At 58.6% G+C, this 21,047-nt stretch overlaps 1 protein-coding gene across 4 annotated transcripts in view; it reads right to left on the minus strand.

The window, feature by feature from the left end:
- The window catches only part of LOC144932369 (uncharacterized), a 65,670-nt gene that overhangs the window by 6,510 nt on the left and 38,113 nt on the right, over positions 1 to 21,047 (minus strand). For 3 of the 4 annotated variants that reach the window (XR_013636901.1, XR_013636900.1, XM_078856343.1), the window contains one exon: positions 1,964 to 2,073. The gene's annotated coding sequence lies outside the window, so the exon portion shown is untranslated. Of the gene's footprint in view, positions 1 to 1,963; positions 2,074 to 11,911; positions 11,986 to 21,047 lie in introns of those variants that run through there. The other variant, XM_078856344.1, reaches the window with a different exon arrangement.

Raw genomic sequence — 21,047 nt, forward strand, 5'->3', positions numbered from 1 at the left:
GGTGGCACTAGGCAGCGTCAGAAGTGGCCCGCGCGTGCCCATGGGTGCCCATGGGTGCCCACGGGTGCCCATGGGTGCCCATGGGTGCCCATGGGTGCCCATGGGTGCCCACGGGCGCCCGCCGTGGGCGGTCGCGCTGGCACTGGCCGCCAACGCTATTGCCCCTTACGTTTCCTTTTTTAAACAAAATCTGCACGGTGAGTGAACATTTAGAAATCGGTAACTCGAGCGAAAAATCGAGAAATCGTTTTTTGGCACGGGCAAAAGGCCTTCAAACGGAGAGGCGCACGACGCCCGCGTTAATCACATCCACGGCCACAGGAGTCGCGTTTGTTTACAGTTTTTACATTAACGGGTTTTCTCTTGCCGCGCGCGCCCACGTCTCGACCGAGAATTCCACCGCATGTTGTGAGAGACCTGTCTCGGGTGTGAATTACAAGCCGGTTCGCTCCTTACCCCCACACCGCGTCTCCCCAATCTCCCCCCCCACCCCCCAACACTGCAGCCCACCCCCTCCTCCTCTCCTCCCTCACCCCGTCTCTTCCCTTGCCACCTACTTCACAAACACGTGCCAAAAGGTTCCTGGGGCTTGCGAAGTCTGCGGAGTTAATGAAAGAGGGTGCTTGCCTAATTGGACTTAAATGCGGATCGATTTGGGGGCTTGCGGGCCGGGTGCGGCCCCGAGTAATTAAATGCTGGCCGCCGGTCTCGCATCGATTGGCGCGCGGCGCTTGACTCGCTCACGGGGGGCGGCAGGTGGGGTCGAGGTGGGAGAGGGCTGCGGGCTGCTCAGACGGCGGTGGGGCTGCGGTGGTTCGACGTTTTTTTCCGGCGCGTCGATGCGTCGTCGGGTTTTCGTACGGGCGCGTCGTTTTCGGCTCTGACGTCTCTCCCGACGTTTCGCTGCCAGCGCGCCGCCGGGGAGAAAGAGGATAACGTTCCCCGGCACTCGGGGCGGAAAGGGGAGGAGGGCATCGCGCCGAGCCACGCGCGGCCCGGACATGCGCCGGAGAGCCGCCAGCCGCGGAAACGTACACAGAGTGACGCTTCTCTGGATCTGTTTCAGCAAACTGTGAGCGCTGAGCGTTTGGATGCCTGGCTGTCCGTGTGTCGTCTGTGTCAAGTTGTTGTTGCTGCAACAATGCTGCTTATGTCTCTGTCACCAGCAGCGGAACAGGTCGCCGAGGTCACGCGTGTGTCGGCGTGTTTGGTTGCGATGTGACTCTGGCCAGAAGTGGCCCCGCGGTTAAACGAGCGCTGGGGCGGCGTTCGTCTCCTCTCACGGTGCCGAGCCGGTGTCCGCTGAGTGGACACCGGCACCGGTCTCCACCGTACGACCAGTTCCGCCAAACCTCCTGACATCACGAGCCGTATACCAATATCTTCATACGAGACACAGGATGCACACGCTGGTCACGTGGCAGGGTCAGCTCGTGCTGCTTGGCTGTGGAGTTTTGAATTTAAAAAAAATCTGCGGGAGCTCCCCGAGGGCACTGACGTCCGGCTCTGCTTCCATGGGCGTCCGCAGATTTTTTTTCCGTTTCAAATAACGTCGTATCGAAAAGTAAAAAGAATGGTCGTGTCTGTGTCGAGCTATGCTGGAACTGTCCGGGAACTGCACGGGGCTCTCACGAGCCACCGTTTGGCCACCCCCTATATGTTAGATACAGTACAGGGCATATGCATATAGGGTTCCCAAAAAGTGGTACTAAATTTATACCCCTCCGAGGGATCATGGGCTGTGTCCAACACCTTCCAGAATTTGACCTGGCAGCGTTGCGATTGTGAGTCGAATGCTTTTACTGACCACAGTGGCAGCTGGCGAGATCTCTGTGTCCGTGGTCATCCGTCCCCCAAATGACAGAGAATGGCATATCGTGTCACCCAGCGCGTGCTTGGGTGCATGTGGTGTCGTGTTGTGTCTTCGCTGTCAATGTTATCACGCGAAAGGGGAATCATTTACCAGCTGAATGCAACTTTCCGTGGCTCTCCGATGTGTTTGGGGGTTGTGCCGAGTGCTGTTCACCATGGTGTCCGACGTTCGCGCTCCAGTGGCTGGGAGCCTTTTCGGGACTGAAACCATAAAAACACAGAACAAAATGTAGCAGCCGTAGAAACGTGCGAAGCAGTTCTAGATATCCCTGCGTGTCACATCGCAGCCCAACGATGTGTCGAATAGTCCCCGATTCCTCTCATGAAGTAATAAACTCATGGCTCCGTCGGCGCAATCCATGCGCAAACCAAATACGCAGAGAATATGGCCCTGCATGTGGAAAGAAAAAACTGTAAATGTGTTTTGTACAAAGCCCATTAGCCACACGGCCTTCTGGGAGTGCATCATTTCAGCAGCATCTATTCAGCACATGGGGTAGGGTACAAATATTCTTTTAGGGACAAATATGTGAAGAACACACATTGTCTGATTTATTTATTTGTTTCATTTATTTTCCGTAACAAGAATAGTTATATATTCCCTTTCATGAAAAGGTCTTGGAATCAATTTTAGTTGGTTTTTGAATGGTAATCCATGTGCCACTTACACCTTTAATGTTACACGGTCGGCCTGTAATTCATTCATTGCTATTCCACACTTGTAATTGTTAACACCGTCAGCAAGTAGTGAAATAGAGTTACTCATAACAATGCAACATTTGCAATGATTTGCCCATTAAAACCTTCGGAGAGCTTCGAGACGCGTTTCTGAGAGGGCCTCTGCATTGGATTTTCACGAAGGGTAGAACATTTCTATTCTAACATGACGGGGGATATCGCTCGAAGCGCCGCACAGACGGGTTCACGAATCCGCTTGTTGCATTACCAAGAGAGAGTTGCCATGGCTTGGAGAAGCCTTCATCCAGCAGTGGATCGATGACGATGGTAATGATGAGTACGTTACAGTAGTTGAGCTCTCGATTATAGCAATCGGCAACGATTTTCTTTTATTAGCATTGATAACCCAGTGGGTTACATGCCGGATACTTGATGAGATGACCTGATAATGGATTATCCATGCTATCACAGATAGAATGGGCCAATTCTGACCACATAGAGCATAGATAATGGGGGATGGATTGTGCACCAAGGGAAATCGTATTGTACATTAATGAACTCTGCATTATTGGAGTTGATGTGTGTCTGAAACCAGTCCTTGGCCTCCGCTAGGTGGACTCAGCCTTATATTATTACCTGGCTACGTGCATAAATATTAGCACTAGGGAGACGAAGGTGGCTGGGTGTGGTACTAGCCAATCGACCGCATCGTGTGCAATGAAGCGCCTTAACCGGTGGCTCACTCGCAGCCCCTGCTACGATTCTGTTAAAGGCCATCCAGGGGATGTTCGTATTTAGAGTGTGTGTCTGTGTGAGTGCATGAGTATCTGAGCATATACTTGCCTGCGAGCGAGTGCGTGTACGTGTGTGCGTCTTTTCTGGCCGAGTGCGCGGGTGCGGTGCGTGTACGTGTATTTGTGTGAGTGTGTGCGTGTATTTGTGTGAGTGTGTGCGTGTATTTGTGTGAGTGTGTGCGTGTATTTGTGTGAGTGTGTGCGTGTATTTGTGTGATTGTGTGCGTGTATTTGTGTGAGTGTGTGCATGTATTTGTGTGAGTGTGTGCGTGTATTTGTGTGAGTGTGTGCGTGTATTTGTGTGAGTGTGTGCGTGTGCGTGTATTTGTGTGAGTGTGTGCGTGTATTTGTGTGAGTGTGTGCGTGTATTTGTGTGAGTGTGTGCGTGTATTTGTGTGAGTGTGTGCGTGTATTTGTGTGAGTGTGTGCGTGTATTTGTGTGAGTGTGTGCGTGTGCGTGTATTTGTGTGAGTGTGTGCGTGTGCGTGTATTTGTGTGAGTGTGTGCGTGTATTTGTGTGAGTGTGTGCGTGTACGTGTATTTGTGTGAGTGTGTGCGTGTATTTGTGTGAGTGTGTGCGTGTATTTGTGTGAGTGTGTGCGTATATTTGTGTGAGTGTGTGCGTGTATTTGTGTGAGTGTGTGCGTGTATTTGTGTGAGTGTGTGCGTGTATTTGTGTGAGTGTGTGCGTGTATTTGTGTGAGTGTGTGCGTGTATTTGTGTGAGTGTGTGCGTGTATTTGTGTGAGTGTGTGCGTGTATTTGTGTGAGTGTGTGCGTGTATTTGTGTGAGTGTGTGCGTGTGCGTGTATTTGTGTGAGTGTGTGCGTGTGCGTGTATTTGTGTGAGTGTGTGCGTGTGCGTGTATTTGTGTGAGTGTGTGCGTGTGCGTGTATTTGTGTGAGTGTGTGCGTGTGCGTGTATTTGTGTGAGTGTGTGCGTGTGCGTGTATTTGTGTGAGTGTGTGCGTGTATTTGTGTGAGTGTGTGCGTGTATTTGTGTGAGTGTGTGCGTGTATTTGTGTGAGTGTGTGCGTGTATTTGTGTGAGTGTGTGCGTGTATTTGTGTGAGTGTGTGCGTGTGCGTGTATTTGTGTGAGTGTGTGCGTGTATTTGTGTGAGTGTGTGCGTGTATTTGTGTGAGTGTGTGCGTGTATTTGTGTGAGTGTGTGCGTGTATTTGTGTGAGTGTGTGCGTGTGCGTGTATTTGTGTGAGTGTGTGCGTGTATTTGTGTGAGTGTGTGCGTGTACGTGTATTTGTGTGAGTGTGTGCGTCCACTGGGGATAATAATGTAATCAGAGTCGGTAGCTTGGTGCTTGAGCTGCTGTCCATGCACATCAGTGGCTATCAATATTTGATGTCTGACCCTGTCCTGGGTCTCACCCAGGTTAACTCAGCCTAAAATAACTACGCTACGGTGAATTGCATCACCACCAGCAGGAGGGACGATGTTGCCTGGGTGTGACACCATGCCCCCCACTCCTCCCCCGCCACAATGACCTCTTAGTTAATCATCTATACAGCCACTCTCAGTCCACCCCATTGGATGAAGGCCTCCTCAAGCCACGCCTTTCAGGGGAGGGGCGGGGGAGGCTCTGACCATACTTCACCACGCCGGACGGTGCGGCGTGGTGAAGAGTGTGGAGGGCAGGATGGGTTCTGATTTCGCTCGCCACTGATTTTCGCCGTGTCCGGGAATCGAACTCGGGTCACCGAGTTAATCACGCGCCATGCTAACCGCTGTGCCTCCGCTCCCCCGATCTCTAGACCACAAATCTGTGCGCAAGTTGCCAACCGTGCTGATCTAGCATGTGACGGTCAGTGCATGAGAGCACACACGTAGGTACAGATACAGGACCAGCGTCACGTGTCTGACCTGTGGACCGAGGTATAGGCGGAGAAGCGGAAAGGTCAAATTTGTGGAGCGTGTATAGAAAAGGCAATGATTTACCACCCACAGATAGCAAAGCACTTGAACACGTGCGTCAGTAACACTGTGGCCTTAACAGTAAAATACATTTACAATGGGCGACGTTTCGAGCAGCGGCGCTTCTCCAGAACACGGGATAGGTTGCCAGACGCGGGGAAATGCTGCACTGTGCTTTAGAAGTGAGCGGACGCGCGTGGGCTTAGGAACACTTTCATATTGTTATTGAAAATATATTATACAATCATCCCCTGCCACGCGGTGTGGGCAGGCAATTAATTAATTATTTAGGACGGCAATGCGACGGTCGGATACGTGACGTTGCCCTGTACGTTTGTTTGGCATAGTCGGCGGGACGTAGCGGAGCGATGGTTCTCGAGGCGTGAAGAGGGCAGAGGGCTCGCTCACAAGTGCCGACAAGTACCGACAAGCACGGACGGCGTGCGGCAAGTACTCGCTCGCGCACGGTCACAACCGCTCCCGTAGTTTACGCCGTTCGGTCGCACAACACACATTTGTGGCCGGTTTTTCCCCGACCGCTCCGGTGTGAGACTCTCACCGAGGTTCTTAAGTGGCCTCACGGGGCAATTAGTCACGTGCCGGACGACTCTGCCGTCTCTCTGCCGTCTCTCTGCCGTCCCTCTGCCGTCCCTCTGCCGCCGCCGCGTGGGGCCCCGGCGAGCTCAAGGCCTCGTGGTGCCGGTGATCGATGGCGCGCGAGGGGACCCCGCCGCGCGCCACCTCCGTTCCCCCGCGCCGCACGGCCCCCCGACGCCCGGCTGGGGGGCCGCCAGCTCGTTCGTGAACGTGCGGGCCCCCCCCCCCCCCACTTGCTTCGTGCGGAGCGAGATGAAAAAAAAAATCTCTCTCGCCTAGTCCATAAATCAGCAAACGGGCGCTGCCTCTTTATGGGAACCGCAACGGAGACGGAGAATTCGGCTGCTTTGTTGCTTAAATCGATAGCGGCGAGAAGCGCACCAGGGTCCCCGCGCTGGCCCAGGTAGTTTGTGGAGTTTACGAGGGGGCAGGCGAAAGGCTTTGCAAGACGAGACACTGAAATGTGTTGTGCACACTTAATGATATGCTTATTTTGGAACTCCTGTTTTACGTTCACATAATAAAATATTTTATGATAATGCGTGTTGTATAGTGCCCAGGACATGAGTAAGTGCACGAGGCAGCGTTTTCTGTTGCTCAGTGCAGGCGTCTGAAATGCCCTCCCTGACATCATCATCATTACCATCGCGGAGGTATCTCACGCTACAATTTAAACACAGTCCCCGTGCTAATTTATTCACTGCGGTGGTTCAAGTGAATCCCTGTTTGTATCAGGTGCGCTCCTATTTTTTTATTCATTTTGTTTTCACCGCTTTTTTTTTTAATCATCAACAGCATCATCGTCATCCTCCTCAGATGGGTGAGATATTCGTCACTGGTGTTGGCCGTGAGCGGCAATCGAACTCGGGTCGCCGGCTTCGTAGCGCGGCGTGCTAACCACTACCACTTCCCCCATGAACACATGCGCTCACACGCTTACACATACGCACGCTAATGAAACACAACGCTATCACGATTTGGCAGGTCACGTAAAAAATATGAGAAACGACGATTATAATTATTGTTATTTCCGTGAGCCCGCGGACACGGGCCCACGCGGCGACGCTTGTTGCAGAGCAACGCGAGAAGTTCATCGTCGTTCGCGGCGGCGGCGGCGTGAGTCACGGCGAGCCGTCCCCACGCTGATTCCGCTGCCACCGCTGCCACGACGCGGGGGGCACGCGGGCACAAGGGGCACACAAGGGCACAAGAAGGGGCAGAGGAGCACACAGGTGCGTGAAGACGTGGGCACAAGGATACACGGGGCTCGTGGATGCGAGGCTATAAATATGAACACACTCTCTTGGAGTTTGTTTCCGGTAAAGTCACGCAGGTGAAAATAAATAAATATTAAATAATACACATAATAGAAATTCTAATAGAAATAAAATAATAAATCACGACGTTTCGGAGGCTACACAATCTTCCTTCATCAGGTGTAATAAGGCACAGCAAAATAGCTGCAGTTTTAATAACTACAGAAATAAAATAATAAATCTGGTAGTTATAATAACTACAGTTATTTTGCCGTGCCTTTTTACACCTGATGAAGGAAGCTTGTGTTGCCTCCGAAACGTCGTGATTTATTATTTTATTTTTATTATGATTTAAATAATTGTGTATTTCGATTTATTTATTTTCCCCTACGTCACTTTACAAAAAGAAAAAAAACCTAAGAGTATGAATCTTTGCAGTCACGAAAGCTTCAAATCTAGAATAGACACACTCGTAGGTTTATAACGGTTGAGTCGCAATGCTGTAGCGCGGTGATAAATCTCCTCTCGATAATTTCGTAATGAAAGCAATACCTCAGCTGTGTATTACTACCACGTGGGCATGCAGACGCATGGGACACGGGGGGGGGGGGGCATGTGTGGAGACGACTTTATTACATCTAAGGAAGTTTGAACGAATTTGTCCAGTTGCTCTGGATATGAGCACACGCCATGGGAATAAGGGCAGCCGTGCTTGTATGCGAAGTCGCCCTCGCCTTCCCTCTGCCAGCGTAATGTAAGGACGTGTTACTTACGTCAGAGCTGGGCTTATACGAGGTGTGCTTATCCGCAGCGTTTCCTGCGCAGCGGTGACTGACTGCTCGTTGCCAATGACGGTGCTCGGCGGAGGCGCCGCTGTGGCTGAAATTCCCAGGAGATCCTTTTTTTTTCAATGAACTGGCAATAAAATAAATGGCCCTGCTTACTCAATAGTATTAGCGTTATTAATCACAACAAGTTTGTTGGCGTAATGTCCATAGCTCGTAAGTCAACCTCGACACCAATGAATCATTGCTGTTGGCTAATGAAACATTTAAAATGCTTCACAGCTACCGAGGCTAACTTGAGCATGTTTTGCTCACAAACTCCCCAAGCTGACACACGTCAAGAGCACGAACTTCATCATTATAATAGAAACACATTGAGGGCCATGGGCCAAAACATTTGCTACCCATATGATAAAGTAATCATTTTTTGTAATGATTTTGGTACAATGTTGAGCCGTGTCGTTTTGGCTTGTACCGGCTGTTCGGATCGATGTGTAAAGATGGATTCAGCTCCTGAACAAGCTCCCAGCGTGTGGAGTGAAACGTCGGACGTCAGAGGGCCACGCTAGACTAACCAATTTTTTATTTGACCAGGTAAGGCCCACTGAGCTCTTTCGCTCTTTTTTAGGATACTACCTGGCCACAGGTAGTATTCTAAAATCACGTGGACATTTATAGCAGCCAATTACTCGTGATGTTGATTCTAAATGTGATGGGAAAAACTGGGGAACCTGGAGAAAAATCCACGCGACCACGCGGAGAACACGCAAACTCCAAATATGCAGGCATCATGGTTGGGATCGAACCCACAACCTCCTGCATACCGGTAGAGGTAGTTAACTTCTCGCCACCGCAGCAGCACACCCGAGAAGACCCGCGTGGGAGTATCGATGTGCCGCGTTGTGCAGGCTTTGCGGTTTCTTAAAACAGGCCGGCCACATTTTTCTGATGAGACTCAAACTGTTGACACCAGCCCAGCGTGTGGCTGCTTAAGCAAATGTTGCTACATAACACTGGTCCCGATGGTCCATAAGCTGATGGAATAAAAAACAAAATGATGTGGCGAGACAAGTCCTTGCACGGTTACCGACAGTTCTATGTCCGTTTCTGTTGTTCCATGGCGCTAGCCACGGCCAGTGTCTGTCTTGGTCCGTGCGTCTGCACCACCAGCGGCGCAGTCTCCTCGTAGTTTATGTATTCATTTGCTTACTTCGGTTTGCCTGAGACCCACGGCACGGATGAGCAGGGAGACGCGTGGTCTTGCAGGATGGCGACGCGCCGACCGTGCCGCCGTATGGACGGACTGCGGGCAAGGACACATCTTGCTGTGGACGTTGTTACCCGCCAGACCCCCGCAGGTGGCGTTGACCGTTCTGAGATCGCCCCTTGCCAGCCGAGTTGTCCTGGACGGCGTTCTCAATCGTGAGGCACGGACAGGCGCTCGACGAGGGAATTGGCACCGGGTCACCAAATGTATTTCTCGGTGCCCGCCCCCACACGTCCACACGTCGCCTAAATTATTCATGGAGTTGCAGCGCAGCTTCCTGAAGGGATCCATAATGGCCGGGCTTGTTTTCGCGGTGTTAATTACCTTTTCCTCCCGCTCGCTTTGCCACGTCGCCCCGTGCTGCTGTGGCATCCTCGCCATTTCTTCCCCCCTTAAACTAATTGGCCAAAATAATTAAGCGCGGGGCAACACGCGAGTTAAAAGGGCACACACCTCGCAGTGAGTTTCTGAACGCGGGTAACGCGCGAGTTACGCGCCTGTTGGCGTGCTCGCTCTAACCCGCGTGTGTCATCTGGAAACACGAGACCCGCGCCGAGCGCCGGTGGTCTCGGGGCAGGAAGTGCGCGACGTGTTTTTCCACGCATGCGGTTAACCCAGCTTCCAAATTTAATAATTTATTTTTGTTCCTCTCAAAAGAACCCGACCGCGTGTTTGCGCAACAGTTGCCCAGCGAGTGTGAGCGTATCGTAGTGCCGTAATTAGTACAAGGTGAGGGCGTTGTTGAGCCAACTTCCCAACAGGCCAAGCGGCCGTGTAAGCTCTCTCCGTTTGAGCACCAGTCCAAGCCTATTGCGTTATTGCTGTGGATTAATGGAGTGACTGGTCCGTGCCATGGGCCGTTAGATTGCGGCATTTCCACCGCTGGCTTTGTTCGAGCCCTGGATATGAACGCTGGCGCACGATCGTTTGAGCACTTTGACCCGAGGGGCTTTGACCTGACGGGCTATTACAAAACCGTCGACGCATCTTCGATTCCGAGGTGGTGTTGCGGCACGGTGAAGTGAGGAAGGCCAGCTCCTCAAGCTGCTGAAATTGAGCAGTGATGTCAGTCGTGGAGGGGAGCGTAAAAACTTCATCGTCGCCAGCGGCAGCGTCGTCGTCGGTCACCTCGTCGCCGCGCTCACCGTCCGTTCCTTCCCCCACCTCCACCCTCGCTGTCTTCCTCGTCATCGGCGCGTGGATCAAACGCCGCCCTCGGCGCCTGTCATTTATTGGATGCGAAGGAGCGTTCTCTGTGGGCAGTGGGGGTTATGTGAACCCATTATATTCGAGGTATACAAATCGAAAATGATTGATCCTTACGTGCGCAGGCTTGGTACACGTGTCGCGAGCTCAAGAATCAATCTTCGTCAATAAAGCGATGGACGCGGCGCAGCAGCACCCCCAATATTTTGTCGTTTTTTTTTATTGGTCGATCGTGAGACATTTTACGGCCAAATCGGTCCGACGTCACATTGCGTAAATTCTGGGGCGGCCCGGCGGCAGAGCGAGCGGCTCGCGGTCGGAAGCTTTGCGAGCTCGCAATCCTGGTGGTCGTCCCGCGGATAGACTCGGGACCCCCCCCAATCCCCCGCAGCCGTAGGAATATTGGAATTCCCGCCGCTGGCTCGGGGCTGTAAATGGGCGGCGGTGAACGCCAGCGCCCGGACGACTCGCCGGAGCGGGAGTGTCGCCGCGGCTCCGCCGTCGCTCCCGTCCCCGGGCGTCGCTCTCGCGCCGTTAGCGACGTCGTTACCGTAGCGACGTCGTTATCGTAACGACGTCGCAGGACGGGCGGTCGCCTTTATTTGTCGCCTGTATTTTACTTAATATCCCTTCAATGTTTAATCGACGTGTTGCATATTTTATGACAATTATAATTGTAATTGCTTCCAAATTGCAGCTCGTAATGCGAATATCTCGCCTTCTCCGCGCGCGGAGTGGTGATTACGGCGAGGAAATGGGATTCTAATGCCCACCAGCAGCTGAAAAAGGCACCCGCGTTCCAATTTCATTTTGCATCGTAGCCTTAATGTGCCCCTTTGTTTGTTTTAAAAATAATTTAGACATTCATACCGGAGATTTTTTTTTTAATCGGAGGTTAATTGAATGCTTTACCAAGCGTGGAGCACCTCGGCCGCGTTTGCCGAGGTGGCATCGCTCGGGGTGGCGTAGCGCTTGCTACCCGTAAACACAGCCCGCAGCCCACGGAGCCTTCAGAAGTGACGTACACTTAACGGCGGCAGACGGGGCGACCGGGCGGGTCGAGACTCGGAGCGCACACGGAGCTGGCAAGCACTGGGATCCTGGGCTTGAGATCGGCTCTCAGCCGCTCGTGATTAAGCCCCACCGTGTTTTCAGGTCCAGGGAGCTGATGGTGTCATCTCGGTCGTCGGTGACCGCACAAAGCACATGTCGTGTGGTGTTGGGATTCTCGCTCGATTTGCCAGCTCTGAAAATAACGATGGTTGGTTTGTCTGCCGTGCGATGAACATAGCAGGGAAATGTGGAATGGTGCACCTTTTTAGGTTGCGAATAATTTATAATAATGTTCCTTGAATAGGTCTCGGTAGTAGTTCTATGACATCTACTTCTGGGGCGGAGCGACCATTGTGAATGCAGCGGTCTGAACCCACGCTTCCCTCTGTGCCCTCCTCGCAATGCCCTGCGTGGCCATCGCCGACGGTGAGAAAGCAGTGGTCGACCTTTTATTTTACTTCATCATCAACGACAGCAGCAACAACAGGAGCGGGTAGACGCCAAACCAGCAACTGGTACAAGCGTCGCAACAAGGTGGCCTTCGTCATGATCTGGGGAACAGGAGGGGAGCGAGCAGGAGGAAAGGGGAGACGGGAAAGAAGAGACGGAGACGAGGAAGGGCAAGGGACAAAGTGGGATGAGAACGGTCAACTCGGGAACGAGTTGCAAAACGGACTGCGAGGAAAGCGTTTGGGCTCATCCACGCGACAACTCTTGTTACCACAGCCGCTGCTGCGCTCACGAGCGCGTGGGTGCACCAGCGCGTGGGTGCACGAGCGCGTGGGTGCACGAGCGCGTGGGTGCACGAGCGCGTGTGTGCACGAGCGCGTGCGTGCACGAGCGCGTGGGTGCACGAGCGCGTGGGTGCACGAGCGCGTGCGTGCACGAGCGCGTGGGTGCACGAGCGCGTGGGTGCACGAGCGCGTGGGTGCACGAGCGCGTGTGTGCACGAGCGCGTGGGTGCACGAGCGCGTGGGTGCACGAGCGCGTGTGTGCACGAGCGCGTGCGTGCACGAGCGCGTGGGTGCACGAGCGCGTGGGTGCACGAGCGCGTGTGTGCACGAGCGCGTGGGTGCACGAGCGCGTGTGTGCACGAGCGCGTGGGTGCACGAGCGCGTGGGTGCACGAGCGCGTGGGTGCACGAGCGCGTGTGTGCACGAGCGCGTGGGTGCACGAGCGCGTGTGTGCACGAGCGCGTGGGTGCACGAGCGCGTGGGTGCACGAGCGCGTGGGTGCACCAGCGCGTGGGTGCACGAGCGCGTGGGTGCACGAGCGCGTGGGTGCACGAGCGCGTGGGTGCACGAGCGCGTGGGTGCACGAGCGCGTGGGTGCACCAGCGCGTGGGTGCACGAGCGCGTGGGTGCACGAGCGCGTGTGTGCACCAGCGCGTGTGTGCACCAGCGCGTGCGTGCACGAGCGCGTGCGTGCACCAGCGCGTGTGTGCACGAGCGCGTGTGTGCACGAGCGCGTGGGTGCACGAGCGCGTGTGTGCACCAGCGCGTGTGTGCACGAGCGCGTGTGTGCACGAGCGCGTGGGTGCACCAGCGCGTGCGTGCACGAGCGCGTGTGTGCACGAGCGCGTGGGTGCACGAGCGCGTGTGTGCACCAGCGCGTGTGTGCACGAGCGCGTGTGTGCACCAGCGCGTGTGTGCACGAGCGCGTGTGTGCACGAGCGCGTGGGTGCACCAGCGCGTGCGTGCACGAGCGCGTGTGTGCACGAGCGCGTGGGTGCACGAGCGCGTGTGTGCACGAGCGCGTGGGTGCACCAGCGCGTGTGTGCACGAGCGCGTGTGTGCACGAGCGCGTGGGTGCACGAGCGCGTGTGTGCACCAGCGCGTGTGTGCACGAGCGCGTGTGTGCACGAGCGCGTGTGTGCACCAGCGCGTGTGTGCACGAGCGCGTGTGTGCACGAGCGCGTGGGTGCACGAGCGCGTGTGTGCACCAGCGCGTGTGTGCACGAGCGCGTGTGTGCACGAGCGCGTGTGTGCACGAGCGCGTGGGTGCACGAGCGCGTGTGTGCACGAGCGCGTGGGTGCACCAGCGCGTGTGTGCACGAGCGCGTGGGTGCACGAGCGCGTGTGTGCACCAGCGCGTGCGTGCACGAGCGCGTGTGTGCACGAGTGCGTGGGTGCACCAGCGCGTGTGTGCACGAGCGCGTGGGTGCACGGGCGCGTGCGTGCACGAGCGCGTGGGTGCACGAGCGCGTGGGTGCACGAGCGCGTGGGTGCACCAGCGCGTGGGTGCACGAGCGCGTGCGTGCACGAGCGCGTGGGTGCACGGGCGCGTGCGTGCACGAGCGCGTGGGTGCACGAGCGCGTGTGTGCACCAGCGCGTGTGTGCACCAGCGCGTGTGTGCACGAGCGCGTGGGTGCACGAGCGCGTGCGTGCACGAGCGCGTGTGTGCACCAGCGCGTGTGTGCACGAGCGCGTGCGTGCACGAGCGCGTGTGTGCACGAGCGCGTGCGTGCACCAGCGCGTGTGTGCACGAGCGCGTGCGTGCACCAGCGCGTGTGTGCACGAGCGCGTGCGTGCACCAGCGCGTGTGTGCACGAGCGCGTGCGTGCACCAGCGCGTGTGTGCACGAGCGCGTGCGTGCACCAGCGCGTGTGTGCACGAGCGCGTGCGTGCACCAGCGCGTGCGTGCACGAGCGCGTGCGTGCACCAGCGCGTGCGTGCACGAGCGCGTGGGTGCACGAGCGCGTGGGTGCACCAGCGCGTGCGTGCACGAGCGCGTGGGTGCACCAGCGCGTGCGTGCACGAGCGCGTGGGTGCACGAGCGCGTGGGTGCACGAGCGCGTGGGTGCACGAGCGCGTGGGTGCACCAGCGCGTGCGTGCACGAGCGCGTGCGTGCACGAGCGCGTGGGTGCACCGGCGCGTGCGTGCACGAGCGCGTGTGTGCACGAGCGCGTGTGTGCACGAGCGCGTGGGTGCACGAGCGCGTGCGTGCACGAGCGCGTGGGTGCACGAGCGCGTGTGTGCACGAGCGCGTGTGTGCACGAGCGCGTGTGTGCACGAGCGCGTGGGTGCACGAGCGCGTGGGTGCACGAGCGCGTGGGTGCACCGGCGCGTGGGTGCACCAGCGCGTGCGTGCACGAGCGCGTGGGTGCACGAGCGCGTGGGTGCACGAGCGCGTGTGTGCACGAGCGCGTGTGTGCACGAGCGCGTGTGTGCACGAGCGCGTGGGTGCACGAGCGCGTGGGTGCACCAGCGCGTGTGTGCACGAGCGCGTGTGTGCACGAGCGCGTGGGTGCACGAGCGCGTGGGTGCACCAGCGCGTGCGTGCACGAGCGCGTGTGTGCACGAGCGCGTGGGTGCACGAGCGCGTGGGTGCACCGGCGCGTGCGTGCACGAGCGCGTGTGTGCACGAGCGCGTGGGTGCACCAGCGCGTGCGTGCACGAGCGCGTGGGTGCACCAGCGCGTGCGTGCACGAGCGCGTGGGTGCACCGGCGCGTGCGTGCACGAGCGCGTGCGTGCACGAGCGCGTGCGTGCACGAGCGCGTGCGTGCACGAGCGCGTGGGTGCACGAGCGCGTGTGTGCACCAGCGCGTGCGTGCACGAGCGCGTGCGTGCACGAGCGCGTGGGTGCACCAGCGCGTGCGTGCACGAGCGCGTGGGTGCACCAGCGCGTGCGTGCACGAGCGCGTGCGTGCACGAGCGCGTGGGTGCACCGGCGCGTGCGTGCACGAGCGCGTGCGTGCACGAGCGCGTGCGTGCACGAGCGCGTGCGTGCACGAGCGCGTGCGTGCACGAGCGCGTGCGTGCACGAGCGCGTGCGTGCACGAGCGCGTGCGTGCACGGGCGCGTGGGTGCTCGGGCGCGTGGGTGCACGGGCGCGTGGGTGCTCGGGCGCGTGGGTGCACGGGCGCGTGCGTGCACGGGCGCGTGCGTGCACGGGCGCGTGGGTGCACGGGCGCGTGCGTGCACGGGCGCGTGGGTGCTCGGGCGCGTGGGTGCACGGGCGCGTGGGTGCACGGGCGCGTGCGTGCACGGGCGCGTGGGTGCACGGGCGCGTGCGTGCACGGGCGCGTGGGTGCTCGGGCGCGTGGGTGCACGAGCGCGTGGGTGCACGAGCGCGTGCGTGCACGGGCGCGTGCGTGCACGGGCGCGTGCGTGCACGGGCGCGTGGGTGCTCGGGCGCGTGGGTGCACGAGCGCGTGCGTGCACGGGCGCGTGGGTGCACGGGCGCGTGGGTGCACGGGCGCGTGGGTGCACGAGCGCGTGCGTGCACGAGCGCGTGCGTGCACGAGCGCGTGCGTGCACGAGCGCGTGCGTGCACGAGCGCGTGCGTGCACGAGCGCGTGCGTGCACGAGCGCGTGCGTGCACGAGCGCGTGCGTGCACGAGCGCGTGCGTGCACGAGCGCGTGCGTGCACGAGCGCGTGCGTGCACGAGCGCGTGCGTGCACGAGCGCGTGCGTGCACGGGCGCGTGGGTGCTCGGGCGCGTGGGTGCACGGGCGCGTGGGTGCTCGGGCGCGTGGGTGCACGGGCGCGTGGGTGCACGGGCGCGTGCGTGCACGGGCGCGTGGGTGCACGGGCGCGTGCGTGCACGGGCGCGTGGGTGCTCGGGCGCGTGGGTGCACGGGCGCGTGGGTGCTCGGGCGCGTGGGTGCACGAGCGCGTGGGTGCACGAGCGCGTGGGTGCACGGGCGCGTGGGTGCACGGGCGCGTGGGTGCACGAGCGCGTGGGTGCACGGGCGCGTGTGTGCACGGGCGCGTGGGTGCACGAGCGCGTGGGTGCACGGGCGCGTGTGTGCACGGGCGCGTGGGTGCACGAGCGCGTGCGTGCACGGGCGCGTGGGTGCACGGGCGCGTGTGTGCACGGGCGCGTGGGTGCACGAGCGCGTGGGTGCACGGGCGCGTGGGTGCACGGGCGCGTGTGTGCACGAGCGCGTGGGTGCACGAGCGCGTGGGTGCACGGGCGCGTGGGTGCACGGGCGCGTGTGTGCACGGGCGCGTGGGTGCACGGGCGCGTGGGTGCACGGGCGCGTGTGTGCACGGGCGCGTGCGTGCACGGGCGCGTGGGTGCACGGGCGCGTGGGTGCACGGGCGCGTGGGTGCACGGGCGCGTGGGTGCTCGGGCGCGTGGGTGCACGGGCGCGTGGGTGCACGGGCGCGTGGGTGCTCGGGCGCGTGGGTGCACGGGCGCGTGGGTGCACGGGCGCGTGGGTGCACGGGCGCGTGGGTGCACGGGCGCGTGGGTGCACGGGCGCGTGGGTGCACGGGCGCGTGGGTGCACGGGCGCGTGGGTGCACGGGCGCGTGTGTGCACGGGCGCGTGGGTGCACGGGCGCGTGGGTGCACGGGCGCGTGGGTGCACGGGCGCGTGTGTGCACGGGCGCGTGGGTGCACGGGCGCGTGGGTGCACGGGCGCGTGGGTGCACGGGCGCGTGTGTGCACGGGCGCGTGGGTGCACGGGCGCGTGGGTGCACGGGCGCGTGGGTGCACGGGCGCGTGTGTGCACGGGCGCGTGGGTGCACGAGCGCGTGGGTGCTCGGGTGCGTGTGTGCACGGGCGCGTGGGTGCACGGGCGCGTGTGTGCACGGGCGCGTGGGTGCTCGGGTGCGTGTGTGCACGGGCGCGTGGGTGCAGCAGCGCGTGTGTGCACGAGCGCGTGGGTGCTCGGGCGCGTGTGTGCACGGGCGCGTGGGTGCACGGGCGCGTGTGTGCACGGGCGCGTGGGTGCACGAGCGCGTGGGTGCTCGGGTGCGCCGGCGCGCTGGTCGGAATCCCCAAGTCACATTTGGCGTTGGCAGAAACTGGCGGCCAAAGCAGCCTTGGCCGAGAGAAGTAAACGAAGCACTGTTCAGCAGACTGGATAAATCCCGTAATTGGTGGCAGAAGATTAGGCCGCGGCTTAGTTTGGCTTGTGCAACAGAATTGCTGTCAGGTCACTGAGTGGTGGACCGCCCTCTCCCTTCACTGCGCCCCCCCCCCCCGCTTCCCCCCCCCCCGTAATTTAAAGTTGCACATAGCAGCCGCTTTGTAGCTTGCGTGTTGTGCTCGACGATTTCCCAACCGCCGTGAGACTCGCGCGCCGTGTGACGTGGCTTGTAACGAGCTCTTCTAACAGCTGTTTTTAAAGCGCCGTGGTGTCCCATTACGAGAGCCCTTTTAAATCCACCTCGACTGCGATTCATCTCAATTGTGCAGGAAAGTAACCCGCACGGCCGTTACAGAGCGTGCGTGGGCGTGTGCCTGCGTACGTACGCTCAACTTTTTTTCGCACCGCACGTAGCCAGCCGCGCTCATCGGAGGTGCGGCATTTGGCTGCCGAAATGGGAATAATTGAGGTGGCCCAGGAGAGGAAAGCGAATGCGGTGGAGTGCGTTGGGAACATCGCGGGTGTTCGCGACGCGGGCCGTGTGCGATGAGCTCAGCGCACTTGTGGCGCGTGAGAATCCTGTTGTCGTGAGGCCTAATCCGCTCAAACCGCGAACCCCGCGGGAGTTGGATGAGGCCTCGGCGTCTTGGCATCGGATCTCCAAACCACCTGGTTCACCCTGAACCGCGTTCACCTGTGTTTATTTACTTATTATCGATCTGTGAGCAGCTCTTAAGCGTGTTACGATAATTTAATATGTTCCCTCCGATGTGTTTTTTTTGGGTTGTACCGCGTGTTGTTCGGCATGATGTCCGACGTTTCCCTCCATGTCCTAGGAGTTTCTTCAGGAATTGAAGAACTGAAGGAGCATTCCCCGCACGTGAGGTTCTTCATTTCCTGAACAAGCTTCCAGCACGTCGAGCAAAACGTCGGACATCGTGCCGAACAGGACGCGGTTACAGACGGGAAAAGCATCGGAGAGCTACACAGCCACAACTGCGAAAACCTGCGCAGTAGATTTATATTTCCCCAGACTTTAACCAAACCCAGACACTACAATATTAGCAATCCCATCAGAGTCGATTTATGGCACTTACTTCGCTTTTTGGGGACATTATGTTCGAAACTTAAAATAATGAAATTTGATAAGAACCGCGTTAGACGTACAATTAATGGAACAGTACGCCCAAGCAGACGGGGAATGTCATTTCGATGCGAGTTCTGGCTAATGTTAAATTGCGAATATCTGGCGCTCTTAATTGGAACGTAACTTCTGCGGCGTGTCCGTCGCGTGTCGCTCTCGCGTCTGGGTCCCCCCCGGCGTTGCGGAGCGACAGGCGGCACGACGCCTCTCATCGCGGCGGACGTGCGTGTGTGTGCTCGCACGCTCGCGCGCGCTTGAGCGCGGCCGGGAATTTACACGTCACCCTGCGCGGCAACACAAGCGCTTTGCCCCCCACCAGCCTCCCCCCCCTCGCACTCTCTTGTCACGGGGAATTTCATCAATTAGTGGTTCGTGTGAGTGTCGGGGGGTTAAAGAGCCGGGTTAAGTGAAAGCGGTGCGTTGGACGTGCGCAGCGGAGTCCGGCGCGTCGCGCGATGACGCCTCGGCGGCTGCGCGTTCCTGGGTGCCCTTGATCCCTTCACCAATCCGCACTCACCAGCGTGGTGAAGTATGCTCAATTCAGGCCTTATTACAGCCGTAATTATAACCAGGGTGGCCCACTGGATTTAAGCCACGAACGTGCTACCGCCGGGCCTCGTCTCCACGGAGATGTCGCGGCATCCCTCATCGCGACATTGTGTGCGCGCGTGCGGTGTTCCCGCCGACTGCGCTAACCGCCGACGTTTGTTATCGTCAAAAATTACGGGGCGTGGGATGCATATTTCCCGGCTGCTGATTCCGTGTCATTATATTGTCACGAAACGATAAACGTACGCACGACACGGAGCGTCGGGCGTACGCCCGCCAATTTATTATGGAGCAACTCTCGGGGGCGGTGACGCGGCCGGACGGTCGCGCTTTCGTGGTTTAAATCCAGCGGGCCACCCTGGTTATAACTGTGGGTGTAGCAAGGCCTTGTTTGGCCATACTTCACCGGGCTGGTGAGTGAGCATCGCCGAAGGGGTCGAGAGCACCCAGGATGTCGCCGGTGTAAGCCGTGGCCGAGGACTCCGCCCACCGCCACGCTCGCGCCACACTCTGCGTTCCGTGCAAATCTTTGCTACGGGAGCCGCGGCTCGAGGTGGGGCTCATTGCGGCGCCTCCTCGTGTGGCCTCCCTCGCCACGGCAAGCGCACGGCGTGCGCTCCCGCGTGGGGTGGCTTCGCGGCCACTTGCCGACGAGCGTCCAAAAGCGGCTTAGCCCTCCGACGTGGGCTCCGTTGAAGTCGGCTCAAAATCGAACTCGTCGCCCAAGGGCGCCTCGGTGGAACTCTTTGAACGAACGATTGGGAGCGCTCGACGCCGTGAATTCGCCGAGTCGGTGAACTCCTCCACTCTCGCGTCGAGCGCGGGGGCCCGAGATCCAGATGCGGCCGCGCTCACTCGGCGCTTTGACGGGGGTGGGGGTGGGGGGCAGAGTGCGAGCACTCGGCAGCCACCCAGCCACTCCAGAGCCGGCGCTGCAGGAGCTAATTGTCTTAACGTCAATTAGCGAGGTGCCGACGAACAGATGGCGAGGGTTTAATTGCGGCGCTTTACACCGGAGGTGACCCCCACCACCCGCGCACGCGCCACCAGAGCTGCCGCGGCGTTACCGCTGCGTTGTCGTTACCGCGTCGTCGTTACCGCGTCATCGTTACCGCGTCATCGTTACCGCGTCGTCGTTACCGCGTCGTCGTTACCACGACATGGTGGTCAGGCAGGAGGAACCGGTAGTCGATTAATTACATCGGTATTTTTTCATCTCGGTGCTTAAATGGATGACTGCGTGGCTTTATTTATTCATTTACTGTCAGCAGTGGTTTTTGCACTTCGCTTTGAACGTGGGCCATGGAGAGTGATATCGGAACTGGTCCTGGGCCCTTCTTTCGCTAATCCGCGTTGCCCAACATGGTGAAGTACGGTCATACAACCCCCACGGACAAAATGGAATGGGTAGTTCTTCCGGTTTATTTTGAACTGAAAAGTGTTTTAGCCGGCCAATGAAAAATAATAACTCGGGTGTGTGAAGGGCAATGCGGTAAGGAATTATTATTTTTCTTCTCGCGCGTGGACGCCGCCGCCGCTGGGTTGCCGCTACCGAACGGCGCGTGACGGCACTCGCAGTCACCTTCACGGCGGTTTAACCGGGAACGGTGGGGGGGGGGGGGCAGCCGCCACCGTCGGGGGGCGGCTTCCGCGCCACGATCGCCCGCACGCTGAACGAGTCGTCCGTCCTGGCGCGCGTTATTGACAACGCAAAGTCTCGCTTTTTTTTTATCCAATAAATCTTGAATATTCTTTTCCGCCCGTCCGTTCCAATCCGTGAGCGCGCGCCGACACGGCAATCGCTGTGACCGAGAGATGCTGCCGGGCGGGCGGGCGGGCGTCTCGCCAGAACATTCTAAACGTACATAAATAAATCCCGTACACGTATCGCGCAGCCTGCGCAAAGCATTGTCCCTTACATGCAGCGTATTTCCCTTCATCCCAGAGGTAATTTTTTTCATGCTATGCATAGTGTGGGCCATTGCCGTAGATCAGAGGGAGCTGTCATTGTGCCGAGCCGAATTTTTGTGTTCGGCTCCTGGTGTATGCGCCTTTTTTTTTTTACAATCCACCCCGGAGCCTCGCTCCTTAAGTATGC

The sequence above is a fragment of the Lampetra fluviatilis genome, chromosome 5 (assembly GCF_964198595.1).
Source record: "Lampetra fluviatilis chromosome 5, kcLamFluv1.1, whole genome shotgun sequence".
Taxonomy (NCBI): domain Eukaryota; kingdom Metazoa; phylum Chordata; class Hyperoartia; order Petromyzontiformes; family Petromyzontidae; genus Lampetra; species Lampetra fluviatilis.